Genomic DNA, 19,450 nt, shown 5'->3' with positions numbered 1-19,450 from the left:
TTGCAGACCTTCCCGGAGGTCTTTGGGCAAAACCACGCGGAAAGGGAGTCGGCTGCCAAGGAAAGGCTACAGGTTTCCGGGCCCGAGAGGATGTGTGGTGCGGGGATCTTTTCTCCTGCCACCCGCTGGTGCTTTGAGACTGTGGTGTACGGCGTGCCTGGCCACAGTCCAGAGAAGTCATACCGGTTCAGGTGTCTAGGCTGTTGGCCGGGTTCTCTTGTTGTGCGGCTGTAGGTAACACGTTGCTTCTAGAGGACCTGGGCCTCACGGTTTCACCGAGGTCACGTCACTGACGGACCCAGAGTGCGAAAGTGGCAGGCAGCACTGCAAGAGACCCAATTGCTGCAACAGTTTGCCCCGCCACGTTGGGCATCGTAATGGTTCCCATGCCATTACCTTTGTGTGTACGACAAGGGTAGGTCGTCTGTCCTAACAGCAGGCCAGGAAGTATGCCTGCTGGTGAGTCTGCCTTGATTAGTCCAGGTGTTCCTCTCGTGCCCTTTGTCGTGGGTCCCTATGAGCCGCTTTTGATGGAGGCCGTCATATTCGGCCGTGTGCCCTTCCCTTGTGGAAGATGTCTTGATCTTCCGGGCGCGTCCACTGTGTGGAGCCATATGTGCTTAGAGTTGGTGTGTTCCCCAAAGGTCACTGGCTCTTAGTCTGAGGAGGCACAGTTGCCCTGAGCGTGTCTCAGGGTTTCCGGAAGACATCCTTTAGCTGTGATGGAGGGGAGAGTGCTCAGGAGAGGAATTGCAGGGCCCGAGACCAGGGTGTTGTTGGACAGCGGGGCTCTTTGTCCTGATGGCGGCACGCTGTGAAGGCGTCTACGCCACATTGCTTTCACATTTACGTGCGGACACCCAGGCACGATGGGCAGCAAATGAAATGTTGAGGGGATATAGAGCACGCATCACTAGATGGTATCGCCCTTTCCCTCGGTGCGCCCGTGCACCATCCTCAAGCACGCGTGTGTTCTCTCAGCCCGAGCCAGGTGGACTGCCAGGGACGGAATCCCAGCAGCAGAGCAGCCTGGGGCCATCCGTATAATCCATAATACCTGGTGAAGGGAGGAGGAGGAGTCTCGCAGGGGTGTTGGCGCACATTCCATGAGGATCCTGGTTTAAACCTTGTTGCGGTAAGTGGCACTTCTTTGCTAAAACCTAGAGGTTTGGCCACGGGAACTGAAAACCGGTGCTACAGCCTCATCTTCTGTCTTTTTCCTGGGGAACATGAGCTTCGATGACCTGAGAACTGGCTGCATTTCCTGCCCCATGGCTCAGATCTGGCCGCTTCTGTATGCTGACATGATTCAGCTCACTGGCCGTCCCTTGGTGGAATCTGCAACTTTGCATGTCCGGCGTTTGAGCATGTGCTTGGATCGATGATGACCCCCACAAATGCATTCCTTGGAAATCTGAACAAAATGAGTGAGAAAACCCTACCGTCTCCTCATCGGAACTGAGGTCCAGCACGTGGCTCCCAACAGGAAAGTAGGGAGAGGTTGAGGTTGCGTTTGCTGCCGTGTGCGTGTACAGCCACGTTGTTCAAGTGGAGGGTTGTGGCCGTCTCATGGGGAGAAGAGCCATTGGGAAAGGAGCCTGGGATGCCAATCCAGGTGGGAAGGCTAGGGACAGCGTGCCATCTCTGGGTTCCTTGGTCGAGCCAGGACTTCTGTCCCCTGCCACGGACGAGCATGCGGCTAGGAAAGGAAGCGTGAACCATTGGTGGTCCTATCGAGTGCATTTGAGTTCTACAGGCCGCCGCCACCGGCTACTCGTTGCCTTGTGCCCTCACGGAAAGAGAAGTCTATGCTCAGGGTCAGAGCAGGATTCCTGGCCTAGGGCTGGCTCTTTGTCATGTTCTGCTTGGGAGACCAGATGCAGTTTAGGTTTCTCATGATGAGGGGAGAAATCCAATGGGCCATTGTCCCCGGGCGGTTGGCCAAGCTGATGGCTCCTCCTCGGGTTGTTTCCGGCTTGTGTGTGCTGTGTGAACAGGCTAGAAAATGCCTTAGTCAAGATAAGTCACAGCAAGCTTCTTTGGTGAGGGGTGGCTCTGGCATCTTTCCATGACACGTTGGGATCCCGGTGGAGAGGGAAGGGCAAGGCTACCGATAAAGACACATGAAATGGCTGGCTAAGCCCACATGTTTACTTGTGGGTGGACAGATTGACAGAGGCCATAGGCTTCCAGGAACACTTTTGATATCCCCTCAGGAGCATTTGGAGGCACGTGTAGAGAGGGAACACGGGAGAACTTCTGTGGACTGTCCCGCCTTTTTCCCCTCCTTGGTCGATTTACTTCATGGCGGGTCCCTATGCTAGTGAATGGTTGCCTTTGTGGCACAGTATGGTGTCTTCTCATGGGGGCTGATTTGGAGGTCGTGGGGTGTTTTGTCCCTGTCTGTCCACGTTCCCCCTGTGTTGAAGGTGTGAGGGTGTTCCTGAGTCCAGCCCAACATCTTTACTAAACCTGGCCCACATAGCGTTCCCTGAGGTTTGCAGCTCTTCCCGGAGGTCACTGGGCACAACCATGCGGAAAAAAGGGAGTCGGCTGCCAAGGAAAGGCTATAGATTTAAAGGCGGGTGAGGGTGTGTGGTGCGGGGGTCATTTTTACTGCCACGCGCTGGTGCACCCAGACTGTGGTATCCGGTGTGCCTGGCCACAGGCCAGACGAGTCATAGCGGTTCAAGTGTCTCGGCTGTTGGCTGGGTTCTCTTAATTGCATGGCTGTGGGTCACACATTGCTTCTAGAAGACCTGGGCCTCACTGTTTCTCCGAGGTCACGTCACTGACGGGCCCGGAGTGTGAATGTGCCAGGTACCACTGCAGTTGACCCCATTGGTGCAATGGTGTTCTCCGCCACAGTGGGCATTGGAATGGCTCCCATGCCATTTGGTTGCAAGGGTTTCCCCACCACGTTGGGCTTCAGAATGTTTCCCATGTCATTACCTCTGTGTGTGAACCAAGGGTAGGTCATCTGTCTTGGCAGCAGCTCAGGAAGTGTGCCTACTGGTGAGTCTCGCTTGATCAGTCCAGGTGTTCCTCACGTGCCCTTTGTCACGGTTCCCTTCGAGCTGCTTTTGATGAAGGCCGTCATATTCGGCCAAGGCCCCTTCCCTTGTGGAAGATCTCTTCCCCGTAAGAGCGTGGCACTTGTGTGGAAGAATATGTGCCAAGGGCGGGCGTGTTCCCCTAGATGGCACCGGCTCTTAGTCTGAGGGGCCACAGTTGCCCAGAGGGTGTCTCAGGGGTTTAGGAAGACATCCTTCTGCTGTGGCGGATGGGAGAGCACTCAGGAGTGGAATTGCAGTGCCCGAGACCAGGGGGATTTTGGACAGCGGTGCTCTATGTCCTGATGGCCGCACCCTCTGAAGGCGTCAGCTCTATGTTGCTTTCACGTTTCCCTGCGGACCCACAGGCAAGATCTGCAGCAAATTAAATGTCGAGGGGAGACAGAGCACGCATCACTGAGGGATATCGCCCTTTCGCTCGGTGCACCCGTGCACCCTCCTAAAGAACGCATGTGTTCTCTCACCCCGAGCCAGGTGGAATGCCAGGAAAGGAATTCCAGCAGCAGATCAACCTGGGACCATCTGTATAATCCCTGACACCCGGTGAAGTGAGGAGGAGGAGTCTCACAGGGGTGTTGGCCCGCATTCCATGAGGATCCTGGTTTAACCCTTGTTGCGGTAAGTAGCACCTCTTTCCTAAAACCTAGAGGTTTGACCAAGGGAACATGTGCAACGGGGCTACACCCTCACCTTCTGGCCTTTTCCATGGGAACCCGAGCTTCGATGCCCTGAGAACTGGCTGCATTTCCTTCCCCAATGGCTTTGCTTTGTTCACTTCCGTATGCTGACGTGATTCAGCTCGCTGTCCGTACCGTGGTGGAATCTGCAAGTTTGCATGTCCAGCGTTTGAGCATGTGCTTGGCTCGACGATGAGTTCCACAAATGCATTCCTTGGAAATCTGAACAAAATGAGTGAGAAATCCCTGCCGTCTCCTCCTTGGAACTGAGGTCCAACACGTGGCTCCCAAAAGGAAAGTAGGGAGAGGTTCGCGTTGCATTTGCTCCCGTGGGTGTCCACAGCCACGCTGTTTAAGTTGAGGCTTGTGGCCGTCTGATGGGGAGAAGAGGCATTGGGAAAGGACCCTGGGATGCCAATCCAGGTGGGAAGGCTAGGGAGAGCGTGCCGTCTGTGGGTTCCTTGGTCTAGCCGGGACTGCTGTCCCCTGCCACGGTTCAGCATTCGGGTAGGAGAGGAAGCGTGAGCCCTTGGTGGTCCGGTCGCCTGCCCTTGAGTTCTACAGGCCTCCGCCACCGGCTACTCGTTGCCTCGTGCCCGCAAAGAAACGGAAGTCTGTAGGCTCAGGGTCAGAGCAGGATTCCTGGCCTAGGGCAGGCTTCTTTGCCATGTTCTGCTTGGGAGACCAGATGCAGTTTAGGTTTCTCCTGATAAGGGGAGAAATCCAATGGGCCATTGTCACCGGGAGGTTGGCCAAGCTAAGGGCTCCTCCTCGGGTTGTGTCTGGCTTGTGTGTGCTGTGTGAAAGGGCTAGAAAATGCCTTAGTGAAGATAAGTCACAGCAAGCTTCTTTGGTGAGGGGTGGCTCTGGCATCTTTCCCTGACACGTTGGGATCCCGGTGGAGAGAGGAGGGCAAGGCGAATGAAGTAGACACGAGAGATGGCTGGCTAATCCCACAGGCTTACTGGTGGGTGGATAGCTCGATGGTGGTCATAGGCTTCCGGGAACACTTTTGGTATTCCCTCAGGGGCATTTGGAGGCAAGTGTAGAGAGGGAACACGGGAGCACATCTGTGGCGTGTCTCGCTTGTTTCCTCTCCTTGGTCAATTTACTTCATGGCGGGTCCCTGTGCCAGGGAATGGTTGCCTTCGTGGCACAGTATGGTGTCTTCTCATGGGGGCTGATTTGGAGGCCGTGGGGTGTTTTGTCCCTGTCTGTCCACGTTCTCCCTGTGTTGAAGATGTGAAGGTGTTCCTCAGTACAGCCCTGCATCGGTAGTACACCCAGCCCACCTAGCAGTCCCTGACGATTGCAGACCTTCCCGGAGGTCTTTGGGCAAAACCACGCGGAAAGGGAGTCGGCTGCCAAGGAAAGGCTACAGGTTTCCGGGCCCGAGAGGATGTGTGGTGCGGGGATCTTTTCTCCTGCCACCCGCTGGTGCTTTGAGACTGTGGTGTACGGCGTGCCTGGCCACAGTCCAGAGAAGTCATACCGGTTCAGGTGTCTAGGCTGTTGGCCGGGTTCTCTTGTTGTGCGGCTGTAGGTAACACGTTGCTTCTAGAGGACCTGGGCCTCACGGTTTCACCGAGGTCACGTCACTGACGGACCCAGAGTGCGAAAGTGGCAGGCAGCACTGCAAGAGACCCAATTGCTGCAACAGTTTGCCCCGCCACGTTGGGCATCGTAATGGTTCCCATGCCATTACCTTTGTGTGTACGACAAGGGTAGGTCGTCTGTCCTAACAGCAGGCCAGGAAGTATGCCTGCTGGTGAGTCTGCCTTGATTAGTCCAGGTGTTCCACTCGTGCCCTTTGTCGTGGGTCCCTATGAGCCGCTTTTGATGGAGGCCGTCATATTCGGCCGTGTGCCCTTCCCTTGTGGAAGATGTCTTGATCTTCCGGGCGCGTCCACTGTGTGGAGCCATATGTGCTTAGAGTTGGTGTGTTCCCCAAAGGTCACTGGCTCTTAGTCTGAGGAGGCACAGTTGCCCTGAGCGTGTCTCAGGGTTTCCGGAAGACATCCTTTAGCTGTGATGGAGGGGAGAGTGCTCAGGAGAGGAATTGCAGGGCCCGAGACCAGGGTGTTGTTGGACAGCGGGGCTCTTTGTCCTGATGGCGGCACGCTGTGAAGGCGTCTACGCCACATTGCTTTCACATTTACGTGCGGACACCCAGGCACGATGGGCAGCAAATGAAATGTTGAGGGGATATAGAGCACGCATCACTAGATGGTATCGCCCTTTCCCTCGGTGCGCCCGTGCACCATCCTCAAGCACGCGTGTGTTCTCTCAGCCCGAGCCAGGTGGACTGCCAGGGACGGAATCCCAGCAGCAGAGCAGCCTGGGGCCATCCGTATAATCCATAATACCTGGTGAAGGGAGGAGGAGGAGTCTCGCAGGGGTGTTGGCGCACATTCCATGAGGATCCTGGTTTAAACCTTGTTGCGGTAAGTGGCACTTCTTTGCTAAAATCTAGAGGTTTGGCCACGGGAACTGAAAACCGGTGCTACAGCCTCATCTTCTGTCTTTTTCCTGGGGAACATGAGCTTCGATGACCTGAGAACTGGCTGCATTTCCTGCCCCATGGCTCAGATCTGGCCGCTTCTGTATGCTGACATGATTCAGCTCACTGGCCGTCCCTTGGTGGAATCTGCAACTTTGCATGTCCGGCGTTTGAGCATGTGCTTGGATCGATGATGACCCCCACAAATGCATTCCTTGGAAATCTGAACAAAATGAGTGAGAAAACCCTACCGTCTCCTCATCGGAACTGAGGTCCAGCACGTGGCTCCCAACAGGAAAGTAGGGAGAGGTTGAGGTTGCGTTTGCTGCCGTGTGCGTGTACAGCCACGTTGTTCAAGTGGAGGGTTGTGGCCGTCTCATGGGGAGAAGAGCCATTGGGAAAGGAGCCTGGGATGCCAATCCAGGTGGGAAGGCTAGGGACAGCGTGCCATCTCTGGGTTCCTTGGTCGAGCCAGGACTTCTGTCCCCTGCCACGGACGAGCATGCGGCTAGGAAAGGAAGCGTGAACCATTGGTGGTCCTATCGAGTGCATTTGAGTTCTACAGGCCGCCGCCACCGGCTACTCGTTGCCTTGTGCCCTCACGGAAAGAGAAGTCTATGCTCAGGGTCAGAGCAGGATTCCTGGCCTAGGGCTGGCTCTTTGTCATGTTCTGCTTGGGAGACCAGATGCAGTTTAGGTTTCTCATGATGAGGGGAGAAATCCAATGGGCCATTGTCCCCGGGCGGTTGGCCAAGCTGATGGCTCCTCCTCGGGTTGTTTCCGGCTTGTGTGTGCTGTGTGAACAGGCTAGAAAATGCCTTAGTCAAGATAAGTCACAGCAAGCTTCTTTGGTGAGGGGTGGCTCTGGCATCTTTCCATGACACGTTGGGATCCCGGTGGAGAGGGAAGGGCAAGGCTACCGATAAAGACACATGAAATGGCTGGCTAAGCCCACATGTTTACTTGTGGGTGGACAGATTGACAGAGGCCATAGGCTTCCAGGAACACTTTTGATATCCCCTCAGGAGCATTTGGAGGCACGTGTAGAGAGGGAACACGGGAGAACTTCTGTGGACTGTCCCGCCTTTTTCCCCTCCTTGGTCGATTTACTTCATGGCGGGTCCCTATGCTAGTGAATGGTTGCCTTTGTGGCACAGTATGGTGTCTTCTCATGGGGGCTGATTTGGAGGTCGTGGGGTGTTTTGTCCCTGTCTGTCCACGTTCCCCCTGTGTTGAAGGTGTGAGGGTGTTCCTGAGTCCAGCCCAACATCTTTACTAAACCTGGCCCACATAGCGTTCCCTGAGGTTTGCAGCTCTTCCCGGAGGTCACTGGGCACAACCATGCGGAAAAAAGGGAGTCGGCTGCCAAGGAAAGGCTATAGATTTAAAGGCGGGTGAGGGTGTGTGGTGCGGGGGTCATTTTTACTGCCACGCGCTGGTGCATCCAGACTGTGGTATCCGGTGTGCCTGGCCACAGGCCAGACGAGTCATAGCGGTTCAAGTGTCTCGGCTGTTGGCTGGGTTCTCTTAATTGCATGGCTGTGGGTCACACATTGCTTCTAGAAGACCTGGGCCTCACTGTTTCTCCGAGGTCACGTCACTGACGGGCCCGGAGTGTGAATGTGCCAGGTACCACTGCAGTTGACCCCATTGGTGCAATGGTGTTCTCCGCCACAGTGGGCATTGGAATGGCTCCCATGCCATTTGGTTGCAAGGGTTTCCCCACCACGTTGGGCTTCAGAATGTTTCCCATGTCATTACCTCTGTGTGTGAACCAAGGGTAGGTCATCTGTCTTGGCAGCAGCTCAGGAAGTGTGCCTACTGGTGAGTCTCGCTTGATCAGTCCAGGTGTTCCTCACGTGCCCTTTGTCACGGTTCCCTTCGAGCTGCTTTTGATGAAGGCCGTCATATTCGGCCAAGGCCCCTTCCCTTGTGGAAGATCTCTTCCCCGTAAGAGCGTGGCACTTGTGTGGAAGAATATGTGCCAAGGGCGGGCGTGTTCCCCTAGATGGCACCGGCTCTTAGTCTGAGGGGCCACAGTTGCCCAGAGGGTGTCTCAGGGGTTTAGGAAGACATCCTTCTGCTGTGGCGGATGGGAGAGCACTCAGGAGTGGAATTGCAGTGCCCGAGACCAGGGGGATTTTGGACAGCGGTGCTCTATGTCCTGATGGCCGCACCCTCTGAAGGCGTCAGCTCTATGTTGCTTTCACGTTTCCCTGCGGACCCACAGGCAAGATCTGCAGCAAATTAAATGTCGAGGGGAGACAGAGCACGCATCACTGAGGGATATCGCCCTTTCGCTCGGTGCACCCGTGCACCCTCCTAAAGAACGCATGTGTTCTCTCACCCCGAGCCAGGTGGAATGCCAGGAAAGGAATTCCAGCAGCAGATCAACCTGGGACCATCTGTATAATCCCTGACACCCGGTGAAGTGAGGAGGAGGAGTCTCACAGGGGTGTTGGCCCGCATTCCATGAGGATCCTGGTTTAACCCTTGTTGCGGTAAGTAGCACCTCTTTCCTAAAACCTAGAGGTTTGACCAAGGGAACATGTGCAACGGGGCTACACCCTCACCTTCTGGCCTTTTCCATGGGAACCCGAGCTTCGATGCCCTGAGAACTGGCTGCATTTCCTTCCCCAATGGCTTTGCTTTGTTCACTTCCGTATGCTGACGTGATTCAGCTCGCTGTCCGTACCGTGGTGGAATCTGCAAGTTTGCATGTCCAGCGTTTGAGCATGTGCTTGGCTCGACGATGACTTCCACAAATGCATTCCTTGGAAATCTGAACAAAATGAGTGAGAAATCCCTGCCGTCTCCTCCTTGGAACTGAGGTCCAACACGTGGCTCCCAAAAGGAAAGTAGGGAGAGGTTCGCGTTGCATTTGCTCCCGTGGGTGTCCACAGCCACGCTGTTTAAGTTGAGGCTTGTGGCCGTCTGATGGGGAGAAGAGGCATTGGGAAAGGACCCTGGGATGCCAATCCAGGTGGGAAGGCTAGGGAGAGCGTGCCGTCTGTGGGTTCCTTGGTCTAGCCGGGACTGCTGTCCCCTGCCACGGTTCAGCATTCGGGTAGGAGAGGAAGCGTGAGCCCTTGGTGGTCCGGTCGCCTGCCCTTGAGTTCTACAGGCCTCCGCCACCGGCTACTCGTTGCCTCGTGCCCGCAAAGAAACGGAAGTCTGTAGGCTCAGGGTCAGAGCAGGATTCCTGGCCTAGGGCAGGCTTCTTTGCCATGTTCTGCTTGGGAGACCAGATGCAGTTTAGGTTTCTCCTGATAAGGGGAGAAATCCAATGGGCCATTGTCACCGGGAGGTTGGCCAAGCTAAGGGCTCCTCCTCGGGTTGTGTCTGGCTTGTGTGTGCTGTGTGAAAGGGCTAGAAAATGCCTTAGTGAAGATAAGTCACAGCAAGCTTCTTTGGTGAGGGGTGGCTCTGGCATCTTTCCCTGACACGTTGGGATCCCGGTGGAGAGAGGAGGGCAAGGCGAATGAAGCAGACACGAGAGATGGCTGGCTAATCCCACAGGCTTACTGGTGGGTGGATAGCTCGATGGTGGTCATAGGCTTCCGGGAACACTTTTGGTATTCCCTCAGGGGCATTTGGAGGCAAGTGTAGAGAGGGAACACGGGAGCACATCTGTGGCGTGTCTCGCTTGTTTCCTCTCCTTGGTCAATTTACTTCATGGCGGGTCCCTGTGCCAGGGAATGGTTGCCTTCGTGGCACAGTATGGTGTCTTCTCATGGGGGCTGATTTGGAGGCCGTGGGGTGTTTTGTCCCTGTCTGTCCACGTTCTCCCTGTGTTGAAGATGTGAAGGTGTTCCTCAGTACAGCCCTGCATCGGTAGTACACCCAGCCCACCTAGCAGTCCCTGACGATTGCAGACCTTCCCGGAGGTCTTTGGGCAAAACCACGCGGAAAGGGAGTCGGCTGCCAAGGAAAGGCTACAGGTTTCCGGGCCCGAGAGGATGTGTGGTGCGGGGATCTTTTCTCCTGCCACCCGCTGGTGCTTTGAGACTGTGGTGTACGGCGTGCCTGGCCACAGTCCAGAGAAGTCATACCGGTTCAGGTGTCTAGGCTGTTGGCCGGGTTCTCTTGTTGTGCGGCTGTAGGTAACACGTTGCTTCTAGAGGACCTGGGCCTCACGGTTTCACCGAGGTCACGTCACTGACGGACCCAGAGTGCGAAAGTGGCAGGCAGCACTGCAAGAGACCCAATTGCTGCAACAGTTTGCCCCGCCACGTTGGGCATCGTAATGGTTCCCATGCCATTACCTTTGTGTGTACGACAAGGGTAGGTCGTCTGTCCTAACAGCAGGCCAGGAAGTATGCCTGCTGGTGAGTCTGCCTTGATTAGTCCAGGTGTTCCTCTCGTGCCCTTTGTCGTGGGTCCCTATGAGCCGCTTTTGATGGAGGCCGTCATATTCGGCCGTGTGCCCTTCCCTTGTGGAAGATGTCTTGATCTTCCGGGCGCGTCCACTGTGTGGAGCCATATGTGCTTAGAGTTGGTGTGTTCCCCAAAGGTCACTGGCTCTTAGTCTGAGGAGGCACAGTTGCCCTGAGCGTGTCTCAGGGTTTCCGGAAGACATCCTTTAGCTGTGATGGAGGGGAGAGTGCTCAGGAGAGGAATTGCAGGGCCCGAGACCAGGGTGTTGTTGGACAGCGGGGCTCTTTGTCCTGATGGCGGCACGCTGTGAAGGCGTCTACGCCACATTGCTTTCACATTTACGTGCGGACACCCAGGCACGATGGGCAGCAAATGAAATGTTGAGGGGATATAGAGCACGCATCACTAGATGGTATCGCCCTTTCCCTCGGTGCGCCCGTGCACCATCCTCAAGCACGCGTGTGTTCTCTCAGCCCGAGCCAGGTGGACTGCCAGGGACGGAATCCCAGCAGCAGAGCAGCCTGGGGCCATCCGTATAATCCATAATACCTGGTGAAGGGAGGAGGAGGAGTCTCGCAGGGGTGTTGGCGCACATTCCATGAGGATCCTGGTTTAAACCTTGTTGCGGTAAGTGGCACTTCTTTGCTAAAACCTAGAGGTTTGGCCACGGGAACTGAAAACCGGTGCTACAGCCTCATCTTCTGTCTTTTTCCTGGGGAACATGAGCTTCGATGACCTGAGAACTGGCTGCATTTCCTGCCCCATGGCTCAGATCTGGCCGCTTCTGTATGCTGACATGATTCAGCTCACTGGCCGTCCCTTGGTGGAATCTGCAACTTTGCATGTCCGGCGTTTGAGCATGTGCTTGGATCGATGATGACCCCCACAAATGCATTCCTTGGAAATCTGAACAAAATGAGTGAGAAAACCCTACCGTCTCCTCATCGGAACTGAGGTCCAGCACGTGGCTCCCAACAGGAAAGTAGGGAGAGGTTGAGGTTGCGTTTGCTGCCGTGTGCGTGTACAGCCACGTTGTTCAAGTGGAGGGTTGTGGCCGTCTCATGGGGAGAAGAGCCATTGGGAAAGGAGCCTGGGATGCCAATCCAGGTGGGAAGGCTAGGGACAGCGTGCCATCTCTGGGTTCCTTGGTCGAGCCAGGACTTCTGTCCCCTGCCACGGACGAGCATGCGGCTAGGAAAGGAAGCGTGAACCATTGGTGGTCCTATCGAGTGCATTTGAGTTCTACAGGCCGCCGCCACCGGCTACTCGTTGCCTTGTGCCCTCACGGAAAGAGAAGTCTATGCTCAGGGTCAGAGCAGGATTCCTGGCCTAGGGCTGGCTCTTTGTCATGTTCTGCTTGGGAGACCAGATGCAGTTTAGGTTTCTCATGATGAGGGGAGAAATCCAATGGGCCATTGTCCCCGGGCGGTTGGCCAAGCTGATGGCTCCTCCTCGGGTTGTTTCCGGCTTGTGTGTGCTGTGTGAACAGGCTAGAAAATGCCTTAGTCAAGATAAGTCACAGCAAGCTTCTTTGGTGAGGGGTGGCTCTGGCATCTTTCCATGACACGTTGGGATCCCGGTGGAGAGGGAAGGGCAAGGCTACCGATAAAGACACATGAAATGGCTGGCTAAGCCCACATGTTTACTTGTGGGTGGACAGATTGACAGAGGCCATAGGCTTCCAGGAACACTTTTGATATCCCCTCAGGAGCATTTGGAGGCACGTGTAGAGAGGGAACACGGGAGAACTTCTGTGGACTGTCCCGCCTTTTTCCCCTCCTTGGTCGATTTACTTCATGGCGGGTCCCTATGCTAGTGAATGGTTGCCTTTGTGGCACAGTATGGTGTCTTCTCATGGGGGCTGATTTGGAGGTCGTGGGGTGTTTTGTCCCTGTCTGTCCACGTTCCCCCTGTGTTGAAGGTGTGAGGGTGTTCCTGAGTCCAGCCCAACATCTTTACTAAACCTGGCCCACATAGCGTTCCCTGAGGTTTGCAGCTCTTCCCGGAGGTCACTGGGCACAACCATGCGGAAAAAAGGGAGTCGGCTGCCAAGGAAAGGCTATAGATTTAAAGGCGGGTGAGGGTGTGTGGTGCGGGGGTCATTTTTACTGCCACGCGCTGGTGCATCCAGACTGTGGTATCCGGTGTGCCTGGCCACAGGCCAGACGAGTCATAGCGGTTCAAGTGTCTCGGCTGTTGGCTGGGTTCTCTTAATTGCATGGCTGTGGGTCACACATTGCTTCTAGAAGACCTGGGCCTCACTGTTTCTCCGAGGTCACGTCACTGACGGGCCCGGAGTGTGAATGTGCCAGGTACCACTGCAGTTGACCCCATTGGTGCAATGGTGTTCTCCGCCACAGTGGGCATTGGAATGGCTCCCATGCCATTTGGTTGCAAGGGTTTCCCCACCACGTTGGGCTTCAGAATGTTTCCCATGTCATTACCTCTGTGTGTGAACCAAGGGTAGGTCATCTGTCTTGGCAGCAGCTCAGGAAGTGTGCCTACTGGTGAGTCTCGCTTGATCAGTCCAGGTGTTCCTCACGTGCCCTTTGTCACGGTTCCCTTCGAGCTGCTTTTGATGAAGGCCGTCATATTCGGCCAAGGCCCCTTCCCTTGTGGAAGATCTCTTCCCCGTAAGAGCGTGGCACTTGTGTGGAAGAATATGTGCCAAGGGCGGGCGTGTTCCCCTAGATGGCACCGGCTCTTAGTCTGAGGGGCCACAGTTGCCCAGAGGGTGTCTCAGGGGTTTAGGAAGACATCCTTCTGCTGTGGCGGATGGGAGAGCACTCAGGAGTGGAATTGCAGTGCCCGAGACCAGGGGGATTTTGGACAGCGGTGCTCTATGTCCTGATGGCCGCACCCTCTGAAGGCGTCAGCTCTATGTTGCTTTCACGTTTCCCTGCGGACCCACAGGCAAGATCTGCAGCAAATTAAATGTCGAGGGGAGACAGAGCACGCATCACTGAGGGATATCGCCCTTTCGCTCGGTGCACCCGTGCACCCTCCTAAAGAACGCATGTGTTCTCTCACCCCGAGCCAGGTGGAATGCCAGGAAAGGAATTCCAGCAGCAGATCAACCTGGGACCATCTGTATAATCCCTGACACCCGGTGAAGTGAGGAGGAGGAGTCTCACAGGGGTGTTGGCCCGCATTCCATGAGGATCCTGGTTTAACCCTTGTTGCGGTAAGTAGCACCTCTTTCCTAAAACCTAGAGGTTTGACCAAGGGAACATGTGCAACGGGGCTACACCCTCACCTTCTGGCCTTTTCCATGGGAACCCGAGCTTCGATGCCCTGAGAACTGGCTGCATTTCCTTCCCCAATGGCTTTGCTTTGTTCACTTCCGTATGCTGACGTGATTCAGCTCGCTGTCCGTACCGTGGTGGAATCTGCAAGTTTGCATGTCCAGCGTTTGAGCATGTGCTTGGCTCGACGATGACTTCCACAAATGCATTCCTTGGAAATCTGAACAAAATGAGTGAGAAATCCCTGCCGTCTCCTCCTTGGAACTGAGGTCCAACACGTGGCTCCCAAAAGGAAAGTAGGGAGAGGTTCGCGTTGCATTTGCTCCCGTGGGTGTCCACAGCCACGCTGTTTAAGTTGAGGCTTGTGGCCGTCTGATGGGGAGAAGAGGCATTGGGAAAGGACCCTGGGATGCCAATCCAGGTGGGAAGGCTAGGGAGAGCGTGCCGTCTGTGGGTTCCTTGGTCTAGCCGGGACTGCTGTCCCCTGCCACGGTTCAGCATTCGGGTAGGAGAGGAAGCGTGAGCCCTTGGTGGTCCGGTCGCCTGCCCTTGAGTTCTACAGGCCTCCGCCACCGGCTACTCGTTGCCTCGTGCCCGCAAAGAAACGGAAGTCTGTAGGCTCAGGGTCAGAGCAGGATTCCTGGCCTAGGGCAGGCTTCTTTGCCATGTTCTGCTTGGGAGACCAGATGCAGTTTAGGTTTCTCCTGATAAGGGGAGAAATCCAATGGGCCATTGTCACCGGGAGGTTGGCCAAGCTAAGGGCTCCTCCTCGGGTTGTGTCTGGCTTGTGTGTGCTGTGTGAAAGGGCTAGAAAATGCCTTAGTGAAGATAAGTCACAGCAAGCTTCTTTGGTGAGGGGTGGCTCTGGCATCTTTCCCTGACACGTTGGGATCCCGGTGGAGAGAGGAGGGCAAGGCGAATGAAGTAGACACGAGAGATGGCTGGCTAATCCCACAGGCTTACTGGTGGGTGGATAGCTCGATGGTGGTCATAGGCTTCCGGGAACACTTTTGGTATTCCCTCAGGGGCATTTGGAGGCAAGTGTAGAGAGGGAACACGGGAGCACATCTGTGGCGTGTCTCGCTTGTTTCCTCTCCTTGGTCAATTTACTTCATGGCGGGTCCCTGTGCCAGGGAATGGTTGCCTTCGTGGCACAGTATGGTGTCTTCTCATGGGGGCTGATTTGGAGGCCGTGGGGTGTTTTGTCCCTGTCTGTCCACGTTCTCCCTGTGTTGAAGATGTGAAGGTGTTCCTCAGTACAGCCCTGCATCGGTAGTACACCCAGCCCACCTAGCAGTCCCTGACGATTGCAGACCTTCCCGGAGGTCTTTGGGCAAAACCACGCGGAAAGGGAGTCGGCTGCCAAGGAAAGGCTACAGGTTTCCGGGCCCGAGAGGATGTGTGGTGCGGGGATCTTTTCTCCTGCCACCCGCTGGTGCTTTGAGACTGTGGTGTACGGCGTGCCTGGCCACAGTCCAGAGAAGTCATACCGGTTCAGGTGTCTAGGCTGTTGGCCGGGTTCTCTTGTTGTGCGGCTGTAGGTAACACGTTGCTTCTAGAGGACCTGGGCCTCACGGTTTCACCGAGGTCACGTCACTGACGGACCCAGAGTGCGAAAGTGGCAGGCAGCACTGCAAGAGACCCAATTGCTGCAACAGTTTGCCCCGCCACGTTGGGCATCGTAATGGTTCCCATGCCATTACCTTTGTGTGTACGACAAGGGTAGGTCGTCTGTCCTAACAGCAGGCCAGGAAGTATGCCTGCTGGTGAGTCTGCCTTGATTAGTCCAGGTGTTCCTCTCGTGCCCTTTGTCGTGGGTCCCTATGAGCCGCTTTTGATGGAGGCCGTCATATTCGGCCGTGTGCCCTTCCCTTGTGGAAGATGTCTTGATCTTCCGGGCGCGTCCACTGTGTGGAGCCATATGTGCTTAGAGTTGGTGTGTTCCCCAAAGGTCACTGGCTCTTAGTCTGAGGAGGCACAGTTGCCCTGAGCGTGTCTCAGGGTTTCCGGAAGACATCCTTTAGCTGTGATGGAGGGGAGAGTGCTCAGGAGAGGAATTGCAGGGCCCGAGACCAGGGTGTTGTTGGACAGCGGGGCTCTTTGTCCTGATGGCGGCACGCTGTGAAGGCGTCTACGCCACATTGCTTTCACATTTACGTGCGGACACCCAGGCACGATGGGCAGCAAATGAAATGTTGAGGGGATATAGAGCACGCATCACTAGATGGTATCGCCCTTTCCCTCGGTGCGCCCGTGCACCATCCTCAAGCACGCGTGTGTTCTCTCAGCCCGAGCCAGGTGGACTGCCAGGGACGGAATCCCAGCAGCAGAGCAGCCTGGGGCCATCCGTATAATCCATAATACCTGGTGAAGGGAGGAGGAGGAGTCTCGCAGGGGTGTTGGCGCACATTCCATGAGGATCCTGGTTTAAACCTTGTTGCGGTAAGTGGCACTTCTTTGCTAAAACCTAGAGGTTTGGCCACGGGAACTGAAAACCGGTGCTACAGCCTCATCTTCTGTCTTTTTCCTGGGGAACATGAGCTTCGATGACCTGAGAACTGGCTGCATTTCCTGCCCCATGGCTCAGATCTGGCCGCTTCTGTATGCTGACATGATTCAGCTCACTGGCCGTCCCTTGGTGGAATCTGCAACTTTGCATGTCCGGCGTTTGAGCATGTGCTTGGATCGATGATGACCCCCACAAATGCATTCCTTGGAAATCTGAACAAAATGAGTGAGAAAACCCTACCGTCTCCTCATCGGAACTGAGGTCCAGCACGTGGCTCCCAACAGGAAAGTAGGGAGAGGTTGAGGTTGCGTTTGCTGCCGTGTGCGTGTACAGCCACGTTGTTCAAGTGGAGGGTTGTGGCCGTCTCATGGGGAGAAGAGCCATTGGGAAAGGAGCCTGGGATGCCAATCCAGGTGGGAAGGCTAGGGACAGCGTGCCATCTCTGGGTTCCTTGGTCGAGCCAGGACTTCTGTCCCCTGCCACGGACGAGCATGCGGCTAGGAAAGGAAGCGTGAACCATTGGTGGTCCTATCGAGTGCATTTGAGTTCTACAGGCCGCCGCCACCGGCTACTCGTTGCCTTGTGCCCTCACGGAAAGAGAAGTCTATGCTCAGGGTCAGAGCAGGATTCCTGGCCTAGGGCTGGCTCTTTGTCATGTTCTGCTTGGGAGACCAGATGCAGTTTAGGTTTCTCATGATGAGGGGAGAAATCCAATGGGCCATTGTCCCCGGGCGGTTGGCCAAGCTGATGGCTCCTCCTCGGGTTGTTTCCGGCTTGTGTGTGCTGTGTGAACAGGCTAGAAAATGCCTTAGTCAAGATAAGTCACAGCAAGCTTCTTTGGTGAGGGGTGGCTCTGGCATCTTTCCATGACACGTTGGGATCCCGGTGGAGAGGGAAGGGCAAGGCTACCGATAAAGACACATGAAATGGCTGGCTAAGCCCACATGTTTACTTGTGGGTGGACAGATTGACAGAGGCCATAGGCTTCCAGGAACACTTTTGATATCCCCTCAGGAGCATTTGGAGGCACGTGTAGAGAGGGAACACGGGAGAACTTCTGTGGACTGTCCCGCCTTTTTCCCCTCCTTGGTCGATTTACTTCATGGCGGGTCCCTATGCTAGTGAATGGTTGCCTTTGTGGCACAGTATGGTGTCTTCTCATGGGGGCTGATTTGGAGGTCGTGGGGTGTTTTGTCCCTGTCTGTCCACGTTCCCCCTGTGTTGAAGGTGTGAGGGTGTTCCTGAGTCCAGCCCAACATCTTTACTAAACCTGGCCCACATAGCGTTCCCTGAGGTTTGCAGCTCTTCCCGGAGGTCACTGGGCACAACCATGCGGAAAAAAGGGAGTCGGCTGCCAAGGAAAGGCTATAGATTTAAAGGCGGGTGAGGGTGTGTGGTGCGGGGGTCATTTTTACTGCCACGCGCTGGTGCACCCAGACTGTGGTATCCGGTGTGCCTGGCCACAGGCCAGACGAGTCATAGCGGTTCAAGTGTCTCGGCTGTTGGCTGGGTTCTCTTAATTGCATGGCTGTGGGTCACACATTGCTTCTAGAAGACCTGGGCCTCACTGTTTCTCCGAGGTCACGTCACTGACGGGCCCGGAGTGTGAATGTGCCAGGTACCACTGCAGTTGACCCCATTGGTGCAATGGTGTTCTCCGCCACAGTGGGCATTGGAATGGCTCCCATGCCATTTGGTTGCAAGGGTTTCCCCACCACGTTGGGCTTCAGAATGTTTCCCATGTCATTACCTCTGTGTGTGAACCAAGGGTAGGTCATCTGTCTTGGCAGCAGCTCAGGAAGTGTGCCTACTGGTGAGTCTCGCTTGATCAGTCCAGGTGTTCCTCACGTGCCCTTTGTCACGGTTCCCTTCGAGCTGCTTTTGATGAAGGCCGTCATATTCGGCCAAGGCCCCTTCCCTTGTGGAAGATCTCTTCCCCGTAAGAGCGTGGCACTTGTGTGGAAGAATATGTGCCAAGGGCGGGCGTGTTCCCCTAGATGGCACCGGCTCTTAGTCTGAGGGGCCACAGTTGCCCAGAGGGTGTCTCAGGGGTTTAGGAAGACATCCTTCTGCTGTGGCGGATGGGAGAGCACTCAGGAGTGGAATTGCAGTGCCCGAGACCAGGGGGATTTTGGACAGCGGTGCTCTATGTCCTGATGGCCGCACCCTCTGAAGGCGTCAGCTCTATGTTGCTTTCACGTTTCCCTGCGGACCCACAGGCAAGATCTGCAGCAAATTAAATGTCGAGGGGAGACAGAGCACGCATCACTGAGGGATATCGCCCTTTCGCTCGGTGCACCCGTGCACCCTCCTAAAGAACGCATGTGTTCTCTCACCCCGAGCCAGGTGGAATGCCAGGAAAGGAATTCCAGCAGCAGATCAACCTGGGACCATCTGTATAATCCCTGACACCCGGTGAAGTGAGGAGGAGGAGTCTCACAGGGGTGTTGGCCCGCATTCCATGAGGATCCTGGTTTAACCCTTGTTGCGGTAAGTAGCACCTCTTTCCTAAAACCTAGAGGTTTGACCAAGGGAACATGTGCAACGGGGCTACACCCTCACCTTCTGGCCTTTTCCATGGGAACCCGAGCTTCGATGCCCTGAGAACTGGCTGCATTTCCTTCCCCAATGGCTTTGCTTTGTTCACTTCCGTATGCTGACGTGATTCAGCTCGCTGTCCGTACCGTGGTGGAATCTGCAAGTTTGCATGTCCAGCGTTTGAGCATGTGCTTGGCTCGACGATGACTTCCACAAATGCATTCCTTGGAAATCTGAACAAAATGAGTGAGAAATCCCTGCCGTCTCCTCCTTGGAACTGAGGTCCAACACGTGGCTCCCAAAAGGAAAGTAGGGAGAGGTTCGCGTTGCATTTGCTCCCGTGGGTGTCCACAGCCACGCTGTTTAAGTTGAGGCTTGTGGCCGTCTGATGGGGAGAAGAGGCATTGGGAAAGGACCCTGGGATGCCAATCCAGGTGGGAAGGCTAGGGAGAGCGTGCCGTCTGTGGGTTCCTTGGTCTAGCCGGGACTGCTGTCCCCTGCCACGGTTCAGCATTCGGGTAGGAGAGGAA

At 55.4% G+C, this 19,450-nt stretch overlaps 1 long non-coding RNA gene and 8 other non-coding genes across 51 annotated transcripts in view; all 9 read left to right on the top strand.

Annotated features, from left to right (window-relative positions):
- LOC117202015 (uncharacterized) overlaps positions 1-19,450 on the top strand; it is an 89,566-nt gene that overhangs the window by 19,830 nt on the left and 50,286 nt on the right. For 4 of the 43 annotated variants that reach the window (XR_007476013.1, XR_007476007.1, XR_007476001.1 and 1 more), the window contains exon 1: positions 3,319-3,692. The exons of 16 other annotated variants lie outside the window; for them this stretch is intronic. This is a non-coding gene — a long non-coding RNA (uncharacterized LOC117202015). Of the gene's footprint in view, positions 1-110; positions 1,136-3,318; positions 3,693-5,614; positions 6,196-8,384; positions 8,753-10,233; positions 11,256-13,438; positions 13,813-15,293; positions 16,316-18,498; positions 18,873-19,450 lie in introns of those variants that run through there. 23 more of the 43 variants (XR_007476011.1, XR_007475983.1, XR_007476015.1 and 20 more) reach the window with 19 other exon arrangements.
- On the top strand, positions 1,376-1,467 carry LOC125963720 (small nucleolar RNA SNORD116). The gene has a single exon (XR_007476109.1). It is a non-coding gene; the product is annotated as a small nucleolar RNA SNORD116 (small nucleolar RNA).
- Positions 3,935-4,026, top strand: LOC125963732 (small nucleolar RNA SNORD116). The gene has a single exon (XR_007476125.1). It is a non-coding gene; the product is annotated as a small nucleolar RNA SNORD116 (small nucleolar RNA).
- Positions 6,436-6,527, top strand: LOC125963719 (small nucleolar RNA SNORD116). Its single transcript, XR_007476108.1, has one exon. It is a non-coding gene; the product is annotated as a small nucleolar RNA SNORD116 (small nucleolar RNA).
- Positions 8,995-9,086, top strand: LOC125963728 (small nucleolar RNA SNORD116). The gene has a single exon (XR_007476120.1). It is a non-coding gene; the product is annotated as a small nucleolar RNA SNORD116 (small nucleolar RNA).
- LOC125963718 (small nucleolar RNA SNORD116) lies at positions 11,496-11,587 on the top strand. Its single transcript, XR_007476107.1, has one exon. It is a non-coding gene; the product is annotated as a small nucleolar RNA SNORD116 (small nucleolar RNA).
- Positions 14,055-14,146, top strand: LOC125963727 (small nucleolar RNA SNORD116). The gene has a single exon (XR_007476119.1). It is a non-coding gene; the product is annotated as a small nucleolar RNA SNORD116 (small nucleolar RNA).
- On the top strand, positions 16,556-16,647 carry LOC125963717 (small nucleolar RNA SNORD116). Its single transcript, XR_007476106.1, has one exon. It is a non-coding gene; the product is annotated as a small nucleolar RNA SNORD116 (small nucleolar RNA).
- On the top strand, positions 19,115-19,206 carry LOC125963726 (small nucleolar RNA SNORD116). The gene has a single exon (XR_007476118.1). It is a non-coding gene; the product is annotated as a small nucleolar RNA SNORD116 (small nucleolar RNA).

This window comes from Orcinus orca, chromosome 2 (genome assembly GCF_937001465.1).
Source record: "Orcinus orca chromosome 2, mOrcOrc1.1, whole genome shotgun sequence".
Classification (NCBI taxonomy): Eukaryota; Metazoa; Chordata; class Mammalia; order Artiodactyla; family Delphinidae; genus Orcinus; species Orcinus orca.
This window is presented reverse-complemented; position numbering and strand designations above follow the sequence as displayed.